The sequence below is a fragment of the Castor canadensis genome, chromosome 4 (assembly GCF_047511655.1).
Source record: "Castor canadensis chromosome 4, mCasCan1.hap1v2, whole genome shotgun sequence".
Lineage (NCBI taxonomy): Eukaryota > Metazoa > Chordata > Mammalia > Rodentia > Castoridae > Castor > Castor canadensis.
Genome location: NC_133389.1, coordinates 30088279 through 30099823, shown reverse-complemented (window position 1 = coordinate 30099823; position 11545 = coordinate 30088279).

The window sequence follows — 11545 nt, the reverse complement described above, 5'->3', positions numbered from 1 at the left end:
ATGCTGGGTCCTTCTCTTTCACTCAATGGTAAGTAATTTAAAAGATCATTTTTTATTAAAAATAAACATGGAGACATAGTTGAGCAAAATACAAAAATCATATGAATTTCTAAAATTCAACTATGAGACTTCACTCAAAAGTCTTGTTTGTAATGCTGGCCTCCACCCAGCAATACTGTTTAGAATATTTCAGTGGAAAGTATGAAAGACACTGGCAAACAGGATAAAGGGCTTAGGATGGAATTTCAGCACTTCCATGCTGCCATACTTGCCTTCCAGCTTCAGCTGACTCCAACTCCCTTTAAGAATCTTACTCAATACCTGTCAACTCTCCTTCCTCAATACCCTTTACTCTCCCGGCAGCCTGGAATGTCTTTCTTCTACTGGTTTATCTGAAACATGCTAACCTGCCATGAAGTCTTCTAGGATCACAGTAATCTCCTTTCCACTTAGCTCCTGTATTAAGCAGCACTTGTCACAGCTACTGTGCAGTATATTAGCCATCTCTGTTGCAAGGTTTGTCTCACTAAGGTGCTTGAGAAAAGGGACTGTATCTACTACATCTTTGTTCTCCTTCATAGGGGCAGATGTCATTCCAAGAAAAATAAAAACAACAGTAACATAGATTTAATGAGCACTTAGATATATGATCTCACGTAAGGCTCATAAAAAAAACCATAAGGGAGTTTTTCTATTATATAGATGTGAAAACTGACACTTAAGAGAGGTTAAGTGACTCTTGCAAGATTACATAAGTGGGAAAGACAGCACCATTCTGTGTCTCGAGCCCGTTCTCTCAATCACCATGATGAATTGGTGCTTGACAAATGTTTATTGTTTGACTTTTTATTTTTTTCTCATCTTAAATGGCAGTAAAGATCATGGAGTGACCTTTGTAGACTATGCAGAACAGAAGAATCACACAGAAAAGCCCCACCCTCATTTCTAATCCATAAAATCATCAGACACTTGTTGATTTAAATCACTAAATTCTGGAGTTGTTTGTTAGGCTGTAAGAGAAAGCTAAAACACCCTTGCTAGTTCTGAAACAGGCTTCTCTGATACTTGGCACGTAACACTTTTTTTTGTATGATTATCACTGACTTCCCATTAAACAAAATTTGTGATCTCCAAGTACCTCTTGATGTCCCTTCCGTGCTTTTCAAGATCCTCTGCCACACTCAAATGTCTTCCTGCAGACCACGTCTCAGACTTCCTTGCTCAAGCTGTTCCTAGCTTTCTGGTATGTCCCTTCTTCGTCCTCCTATCTTCCTTCCTCTCTTCCCAGTAATGTCTGATACATTTTAAAGAAAGAATTTAATAGCCCAAGGAAACTTCAAAGTGAAAATGAGAACGGGAGAAATTAACATGGCATTTGGAAAGGAGGCTTGGGAGGAGAAAGCCCAAGCACTCAGTAGTCTCCCTGGTGTTTCTTCTCCATCTTTTATCTAAAGCTCCCCATATAAGCTAGAAGGCAATCAATTTTGTTCCATGTGTGAAAAGATACCTATGTCCAGTCCCCTGTCCCAGAAATACATCTTCATCAATACTTGATACTGTCTGAATTTAAACATGAGTTGAGAGTGCTCCTTTGAAGCAATATTACAGGTTTCATTATATTACAGGGAGAAAAATCTGTTATGGTAAATAAAACATTAGTATATGAAGTTTTTTCAGATCCCTTCATAAACATCAGTCCTCCCCTGACAATACCATCTCCACATCCCACACTTGTCTTTCAGTCTTGCTCTTATTAACTAAGAACACACTGAAACTGAGATTTCCTTCAGTCTTGCCTAACTGGGGTCAACCATGTTTTAACAGGCTTCCTTAACCAGAAAGATCACCTAAAACACAAACATCACTCTCCTATTATTCTGCTGCTTTTAAAGCCCCAACCAACTTCCTATTTCCTGGTTTGGACTTCATGTGCCTGTCTACTGAACATGCTATTTCCTAGAGGTGCTAAAGGAAGCAGAGAAGCCAAAGTCTTCAAAATTTCATTACTCAGTCTTTGTTCTAGATCTCAGATGTGGCCAACAGGAAAGGGAGGTCACAACCTGTGGTCTTACCAAGGCCTCTGGTTCCCCAACATACAAAAATAGGACTCTGCTGGAGGTGAGGTTTCACATACTGAGGTACACTTCCCACCTAAATTAGACCCCTCTCCTCTCATGTTGGTCATGTCATTCCTCACTTCCATGTACTCCACGTTCAACCTATAAAGGGCCCACTCCTGTCCACTCAGCTAATAGCTTCCTAATCCTCCTACATATTCTTTAAGCCACATCCCCTTCCTGAAGCCTCCACTGACTACTTGACTTTTTCTGGTATCATTTCTAGAGACATCTCCAAAGTAGTGAAGTAAAATAGTTTGTGAACTCTGCCTGTGGTGTTTGTCTTCCTTTCCCAACATTAAGTTCCCAGAGGGTGGAATTTGTATACTATGTTTGGATGACTTACAATGCCTAGTAAAAAAACAATGTAAATAGAAAAGTCATGATTAATATATTCTGAAAAAATTAAAGAGAGTGTGATATCATTAGTTATCTCTCAATGAAACTGAAGTTTTGGACCCAAGGCCCAAACTCCTGAGATTCCCTATGTCAGTTCTGACTACCCACCCCTAAATGCCAAATAAAGAGGCATGGTGAAAGCAGAGAAAGGAGATTTATTACACAGCTCGGGACATGTCATGGGAAGAGGCAGAGTAGCACTCAGCTCATCTTCAACCATTTTGGGGGTACAGACATGAACTACAGACAAATGAACTGGGGGTAGGGGACAGAGGTATGCATAAACAGTCCCAGTAACAGGTGTGTTCTGGTTGACCATTATCTCAGCCCAAGTGTTCCCAAAGGAGTTCTGGAGAAGATGTTACCCCTGTCATCACTTGAGGGCAGCCATCTGATTCCCATGAGATGATTACTCCTCCACCAGGGTGCAGCCTCACTGTTGCAGGAATATCAAGCTGAGATATGGGACATTGGGGCAGTTTAGCAGGAAGCAACGTTTTATTGTGCCAACACAGACCCACTGGACTCACCTCCAAAGGCTGAGCCCCAAGAACAAAGAAGTCTCACCTTATATACCCTTGCAAGCAGGTTGCAGAAGCAAAAAGCAAAGCTTAACCCACATAAGGCTGCATGTGGCTTCATTGGCTATTTCATTTTCCCAGTGCCTTGTGACCTTCTTCATGTTTCAGTTCTTTAAGTTTTATCTCTGCTTTGCCATCCCTTCCCCCTGCCTGATTATCAGAACACAGCCTGTTTCTCTTCTGGCCCTTCTCCCTGCTATATCATCATTACAGGTAATTGTCCTCATTTGGAGGGGTGGTCTGTCCTGCAAGTCTCCACTGTTCCTTATGGGAAGTTTCAAGCCCCTGTCATAAAGATGTTATCAGTTCTGTCCTTTCTGTTATTCAAGGTGATTGCAAAGTGAGTGTAAAGAGAATGGCTTAGAGCAGACAGATACAAAGTGGAGGTAGGGATACCAAACTTCTGTTCTTAGTTAACTCCTGGGCCCAAGTAAGCAGTCAGTGCTTTTCAGCAAACGCAGTTTAAGCACCTCTTACATTAATAACAATAATTAATAATACTGGTTGCTGTTATTAAGCTTGTCTTAGACTAAAGCGATCAAGAAAGACACGGGATGCGCTACAAAACTCAGAGAGCACCACAAGTTTAAGAAATCATTCTAGGGCAGAGTATTTGTTCAGACAGCGGAACAACTCAGCTTTCTTGAGAACCTGGACGCAGATGGATCTATCGGCTGCCCAATCCCGGAAGGCCTTGCTCGGCGTTCAGGCTTGAGCAAGAGGAAATAGGGGAAGTAGAAAGGTGAAGCACTGTGCTGCCGGAAGCTGAGTGCGGGGCGACCCGACTTCACGCTTCCGCCCCGCCATCACCCCGGGTCCCAACCCTCTCAGGAAGTCGCTTTGCGGGCAGTGACTCCAGTGCCACAGTCTCCCGAGGTTGACGAGGCATCAGGAAGACTCGCGAGGCCAAAGGGGCAGCGTCGGCCGGAAGTCTCTCCAGGCTGGCAGCCTCGGACCGGAAGTCTCACTGCCTTGGCAACCTCGGACCGGAAGTCTCACTGCCTTGGCAACCTCGGACCGGAAGTTTCACTGCCTTGGCAACCTCGGACCGGAAATCTCGCCAGATTGGCGAGGCTTCAGCCCGGGCTGCGGGGAAACGCAGACCGGGTTCTTTCTGTCCTGCGTGGACACCGCCTGCACAGCAGGCTATCTGTGCGGAGTGGGTCGGGAGCCGCCCGCCTGAAAATCCACTCCCTTAGGTTACAACATTGCCTTTAAAAGTGATTTCTCTCTTTCCGGTGCTGGAGATTGAACCCAGGGCCTGGCACTTGCTATATGCCATTTAAACTTTGCCTCCAGCCCTTTTGTTTTTGCTTATTTTGTTTTTGAGATAGGCTTTCGCTAACCGGGCTGGCCCAGACTGCCCTCAAAGTTACCATCCTCCTGCCTCCGCCTTTCGAGTCGCTGGGATTGCAGATTGTACCGCCATGTCCAGTATAAGTGATTTCTAGTGTAAATCGGTACAACTTTCCTTCCTTTAGAGACGGCTGAAAGCGGAACCCTGAGATGTTGGGATTTTTGAAGGAATGGAAGGGAGGTTAAGGCTATTTATGGTCTAGGAAAGAACAGCTCAGCTGGAAGGGGGCATGGCACCTCTGGTTCTCTGGTGGGTTTGCTCAGTTTAGCTAGGTGGCCTTGGTTAATACGCTGTCTCTCTACATCTTAGTTGCTCATCTGAAAAAGATTGGACCAGGAGTAGTTCTCAAAGTGATACCCAAGCCAACAACATTAGCATTGCCTGGGAATGCAAACTACAGGATCAACCCTAGACCTACTGAATCAGAAGATCAGCAGTCTCTTTTTTGACAAGTCTTCCAGGTGATTCCGATTCGTGCTCAAGTTTAAGAGCTAAATGATCCTGGTGAGTCCATCAAAGAGGAGAGCACTCATGCTTGTTAGTGCAGCTCAACAGGGCTTTCCAAGATGTCCATGTAACGCTCCAATCTCTTACAATAGTAGGCCTCTTCATCCACACACAACTGCTAGAATTTCCCTAAGGGTACTTGTTCTTCCAGTCCTGTGCCTTTAGTTACCATGTTTCTTCCTGAAAGAGCTGTTTTCTTCTGTTACCTGTCTATATCCTAATTGTTCTACAAGACTTATTTTAGTGGTCACCTCTTACAGGAAGACCTACTGTCTCCCCACCTAGATCAGATGTCTTCCTTCTGTGCTCTTGAAGCAACTTGTGATTATCTCTAACTCACAAGACTGCTGATATCAAATGAGCTACCAGATATTAGAGAACTTGGATTATGTGATGCACTGCAAAGAATTGCCAAAAGTAATCAGCACTGATGGATCAAGCAATCATTGTGAATATATAACATGAAGGGCATGAAACTATCAATGATCAGAGATTTAAATAATCAGAAGTCAATGACCACCCCCACACACACAAGAAGCTGACAGGATTTCAAGACATCCAGGCATCTAGCAGCACTAACAATCCATGTTTCTTTAGTCCAAATTCAAGATTTCAGACTTTTTGTGCCACCCAGATAACTAAGCTAAAGCTTTATGTGAAGGCAGTTTACTTCTACAGCACAGCCTTTGGGAGCCACATACCATGTATATGCCAAGTAGTTTACTGGAGCCCCCACCCTGGAAAAGAAAGCAAGCTGTAGTTGCAACCCTGGGCCCCTCGCCACTTAAAAATTTCAAAATAGCTCATTTCTCAACCACCTCTTCAGGTTAGCAAATGCTCCCTCGATGCTAAGCTCAATTCTCTGGATCATCTTCTAGACCTTGGCTAGCTAATTACTACTAGCTTACTAGCTTTTTGTTGTTTAGGGAAAAAATTTAAAACATTTGTAACAGATTTTTTAGTTATTATTAGTCCATATTACCAAGTCTGCTTCCTGTAGAAGCAGAAGTGTAATGGGGCTTTCAAAAGAGATGAGAATCAGAATTTCTGAGGGGTTGGAGCGACATAAGCAGAGAAATGAATGAGAAAGTGGCATACAGGATCTTATGAGGGAACTGTGTTCAGGGGTCTGTAGAAAGGTAAGATCAGAAGAAAACGGTTCTTTTTATCAGCTTGTCTGCCTCACTCCAGCCAGCATAAAGGATCAAAGAATTTATTGGGTTAATGCTTAGATTGGTACTTCTAATTCTAGTTAAACCCATGGCATTGCAAAAAGCCAGGCAGCATTGTCTAACATATTTAATTGCTTCCTTGTTGGGGAGCCTCCCGTTCCAACTGCAGACTCTGCCAAGTGGGAAGGTAAACCTAAACCATAGATGTATTAACCCCTCTTCAAGAGCCCTGAACCACTCACTGTCCTTACTCTCAAGGGGGGTCACCTGAGCCATATGGGGCCTGTGGGTGAGTTCAGGAGACCAAGGTCACACAACTGGAACAGAAGCTTAGAGCTGAGGCAGAGGGGACCCCTGAGGCAGGTGGAGGCCCCTGGCTGCCTGCCTTCCAGGACTGTAGAGACTTTGCCGAATAGGAGTGGCAGTAGACCCTGCATCTTGGCCAGCATAGCATCCATCCTTCACCTCCTTTCTCCTTAGTGCTTTCCCCTGGGGAGGCTAGAATATGTTAATATTCACTGACCCAGTCTCCCTCCATCTTGCAGTGGTCATGTGATACAGTTCTGGCCGATGGGGTATAATAAGATTGGTGGAACACTCCTAGGATAGCTTTGGCTTTGCTAATAAGAAAAGGTGGATCTGACACTTATCCTGGTGCCGATTCCACACATGAATGTGAATGTGTTGCCTTAGACTAGCCCTCTTGTGACTGAGGAGACACTGAGGGAAAGACCCAGGAAATCTCTGAGGCACCAGCCCTGACCTAACTACCTCCCCCTCCCTCCCCCCTCTCTTCTCTCTTCTTCCCTCCCTCCTTCCCTCCTTCCCTCTCTCCCTCTCCTTCCTTCTTTCCTTCCTTCCTTCCTTTCTGCTTTCCTTCCTTCCTGTTTTGTTTTTGTTTCTTTGAGACAGGATCTTGATGTGTGACCTAGTCTGGCCTGGAACTCACAGTCCTGCCTCAGCCTCCCAGGTGCTGGGATTACAGATATGTACTACCACACCCAGTGCTATCCTTTTTATGTGAGGAAAAAGACCCCACTATTTGTTCAAGCTTCTGTTATTAGGTTTTTCTATAATTTGCAAATGAAAACACGCCTAACCAATGCAGGGAGGTTCTGCGTGCCAAGACCCAGCAGAATAAAATCATCCAGCAAATACTGATGGGCCTTCTGTTAGCCCATCTGTGAGATATTGGGCACTACAGAAGTTATGAAGATAGCAAGCACAGAAAGCTCTCACAATCTGGCTGAGAGACATATTCAATACATATGATTTGTCAGTTTGGGAGACTGAGGTGTCCCTGGCAGAATGGAAGCAGTTTGTTCTAGGAGCTGCAGGAAGTTCATAGTGCCTAAATGAAATCTGCATTTCCAGGGCCATTTACAAACAGATCAAAAGAAGGGATTGGATAGCTAATATGTTAAGCTGTGTAACAGTAGCAATGATGGGTGGTATAAGAGCCCAAAGACAAGAAATCAGCGTGAGCAAAATAGGCCAATGGTTCCATTCCTCTCAGGGAACATTGAACAGTGTTAGAGTGACTTTGGAATGTCATGGCCTGGATTGTGGGATATTAGCTAGTGGGCAGAAGTCAGGAATGTTGCTAAAAAGTCTTCCAGTGGACAAGAAAGTCTCCCACAACAAAGAAATGCCCAATCTATAATGTTAATAGTACCTAAATTGAGTTCTGTTGAATCAGTGGAAAGAAAGCCAAGCAGGGGTAATGATGACACACAAAGATAGAAAGCAGCACAAGTCCCTTGTGAGCACAGATTGGTCTGTCTTATTCTCTGAGTCCCCAACACACATCAGTAGCTATCTGATGGGTTTGTTAGATGAAGGAATGAACACTGACCATCCTTGAATTCTACCCTAGCCCTTTGGTAGCGAAGTCCTCTTTTCAAAATAAGACAGGCCAGCCTTGTCAGTACTTCTTTTTCTGATTTCCTCTACCAGAACTTTATCTCATCCCGGCTCCAAAAAAAAAAAAATGAAGGAAACACCTCTAACTCATCCTCCTAAATTCTCTCACCATCTTAACACCCAGCCTGTTCAATCCTTACCAACTCCTCTGCTCCCTGGTGTCATCCTTATGTGTCTTAGGAATTAAAGAAGGTCCCAGCCCTCACCCTCACTGAACAGGCAGGTAACAGGTGCTAGGATTCTGTCTCCATTTCTGTACAAAGAGTAGCCAGTGAAACAGCAAATCTGGACTTGGGCAAGCCTCAAGGCTTCTGGCTCAATAAACAGTGTATCCAAGAAACAGCACAGGATTAAACTCTGGTCAGAGCACCAAAAGCCCAGACACTGAGTATGGCCTGCCTCCACCCTGTCCTATGACCCCCACACCCACTCCCAACCTCACCTCATCTCACCCCACCCCAACCCCTGCTTCTCTTTTAGTCCTTACTGCCCTATGTCTTTACTTCTTACCAAACACCTTCAGAAAATTGCTGTCAGTCACTGACCCCCTCAGTCTAGTACAGCAGTGAGGGCGGCTATAGTCCCTTATCTCTAACTGTAGAAGAAAAAGATAAAACTATACTCTCTAAACTCATCTGTGGCTCCAGGTCACAGGAGAGGGTGGAATTTTGTTTGTTTTGTTTTGTTTTTTCCTTAAATATGATTTTAATGAAAAATTATTTTAAAAATACTTAAGTGCATACTTAACAAAGCAACTTTTTTTTTCATTTGTTCATATGTGCATACAATGTTTAGGTCATTTCTCCCCCCTACCCCCCACCCCGTCCCTTTCCCCCCAACCTCCTCCCTTCCCCCCCTACCCCCTCGCTTCCAGGCAGAAACTATTCTGCCCTTATCTCTAATTTTGCTGAAGAGAGAGTATAAACAATAATAAGAAGGACCAAGGGTTTTTGCTAATTAAGATAAGGATAGCTATACAGGGAGATTCCTAGCATTGCTTCCATGTACATATGTGTTACATTCTAAGTTGATTCTTCTCGAACTGACCTTTTCTCTAGTTTCTGATCACCTTCTCCTATTGGCCTCTGTTGCTTTAAAGTTCCTTTGCACTGAGGACATCAAAAACTATCATGTTTTTTGGGTTTCTTACCTATCCTTATACCTCCCTTGTGTGCTCTCACCTTATCATGTGACTAAAGTCCAGTCACCTTGCTATATTTGCCCTTAACTTAAAGTCTGCATTTGAGGGAAAACATACGATTTTTGGTCTTCTGAGCCTGGCTAACCTCGCTCAGAATGATGTTCTCCAGTTCCATCCATTTACTTGCAAATGATAACATTTCATTCTTCTTCATGGCTGCATAGAATTCCATTGTGTATAGATACCACATTTTCTTGATCCATTCTTCAGTGCTGGGGCATCTTGGCTGTTTCCATAACTTGGCTATTGTGAATAGTGCTGCAGTAAACATGGGTGTGCAGGTGCCTCTGGAGTAACCTGAGTCACGTTCCTTTGGGCATATCCCCAGGAGTGGGATGAGGGCGGAATTTTGTACGATACTTATGATGGGATGTGAGGGGATTCTTCCCTGGGATTCCAAGGACTCCTGGGCATTTTCTCTTTCCCAGGCACCCAGCCCTGACTCGTTCCAATCACCATGTCACCATTCCTCAAATGAATGATCGCAAACCCGAGATGTTAAATAACTTGTTCAGGTCACAGAACTAAGTAATTTCCAAGAAATAGTACTTAGTTCCAGATTGGTTCTACCCTAGAGGCTGAGGCCATAACGTTCCTAAGCAAGAGGAATGGGAAGTAGCAGCAAAGGGCATTAGTATACACATATATGGAAATCTATTAAACTTCATGACTAATTTCAGTGAGGATGCGTGGAAAAATAGAGATGCACTCACACTGAACACACACACGTACACTAAGCTTAATAGAAGTCCTGAGTGTCCCTCCTCTAATGGACATAAAATAAATCCAGCCTACATCCAGTGGCACACACCTGTTGTCCCAGCTACTTGGGAGGATAAAGCTGGAGGATTGCTTAAGCCCAGGAGTTTGGGGCCACCCAAGGCAACAAAGTAAGACCCTGTCTCAAAATAAATAAAATAGAAATTCAGATGCAGCAGATATGTGGATGGGGATGAAGGAGGGAGATCCACAAGTCAAGCTCTCCTAAAGTCATGGTAACTAATAAGGTATTGCCTTGCCTCTTGACTATTTAAGTTACAAAAGGGAGGCAATAACAAGAGGCCTATGTCTAAGCAAAAAGAATTAGTCAAAGCCAGAAAAGGACAATCTTGGAAAACAATGATTTCTTTCCTACTGTTGAAAGTGGATTTTAAAATATCATAGATGCTGATATGTATAGAAAAAAAGAGAAGACCATAAACAAAAATATTAACAGTACTTTTCTTTAATATGGGAATTATGTTATGTTATTTTTTTCTCTTTTGGTCATTTCTGAATTTTCATTTTTATACTAAATATATATTGCTTTTATAATTGCAAATATGTTTCAAAATTAATGATAATAGCTGAGCATGGTGGTACAGGCCTGTAATCCCAGCACTCAGGAGGCTGGGGCATGAGAATCAAGGATCAAGACCAGCCTGGGCTACAAGGTGAGACCCTGTCTCAAAAAAAAAATAGGGGGGATGGGGAAGAGGGAGAGGGCTGGGAGCAGGGGGGAGAAATGACCCAAACAATGTATGCACATATGAATAAATGAATAAAGAAAAAAAATAAGTCTGGAGTGTGACTCAAGCAGTCGAGCACCTGCTTTGCAAGTGCAAAGACCTGAGTTCAAACCCAAGTTGCACAAAAAGAAAAACAGAAGAATCTTTAAAAGTTTAGACTTAAATTCTAAGAATATTGTATGATTCATCCAAAGTCAATGAACAGGGCCTAGGAAAACTGCTAAAGATCCTAGATAGGCCAATAAAGTTATGCTCAGAGAAGGCAAAACATAAGGAAGAGGAAGGCCCATGGCCTGGACAGGAAACTCTATTTTAAGGAATGACAAAGAGAAAGCAGAACTCATTGGCACCTCCCTTGACACACATCTTCACCAAAGAAAACTATCCTGAAGTTGGAAAAGGCAAAATAGGCAAAGAATTTGAAGCCAACATGGTATAGTAGAGAGGTCTTGAATGCAAGTGACATAAACCCAAATCATATCACCTGACAAAGAGGAGAGAGGGGCTTTGTGGGATGAAGGTTGTTAGTCTCACTCTCAGATTCAGAAGAACTGCAGGACACAGGCCTCTGTATAGAAGAGGCCTCAGTGCAGTGAGGACCTTGCCATCTGTCTCTAACAACTACTTTACTCTTTCCTTGGCTTGTCTTCAACTCCTGTTTTCTCTCTCTTGATCTTACTCTTCTCTGCATCTTTCTTTAGGCCTCAGTCTTTAGGGATTCAACCCAGGTAGCAGGGAAGATGGCTACCAGTCCAGCAATGCCAGGAAAGAGAAGATTTC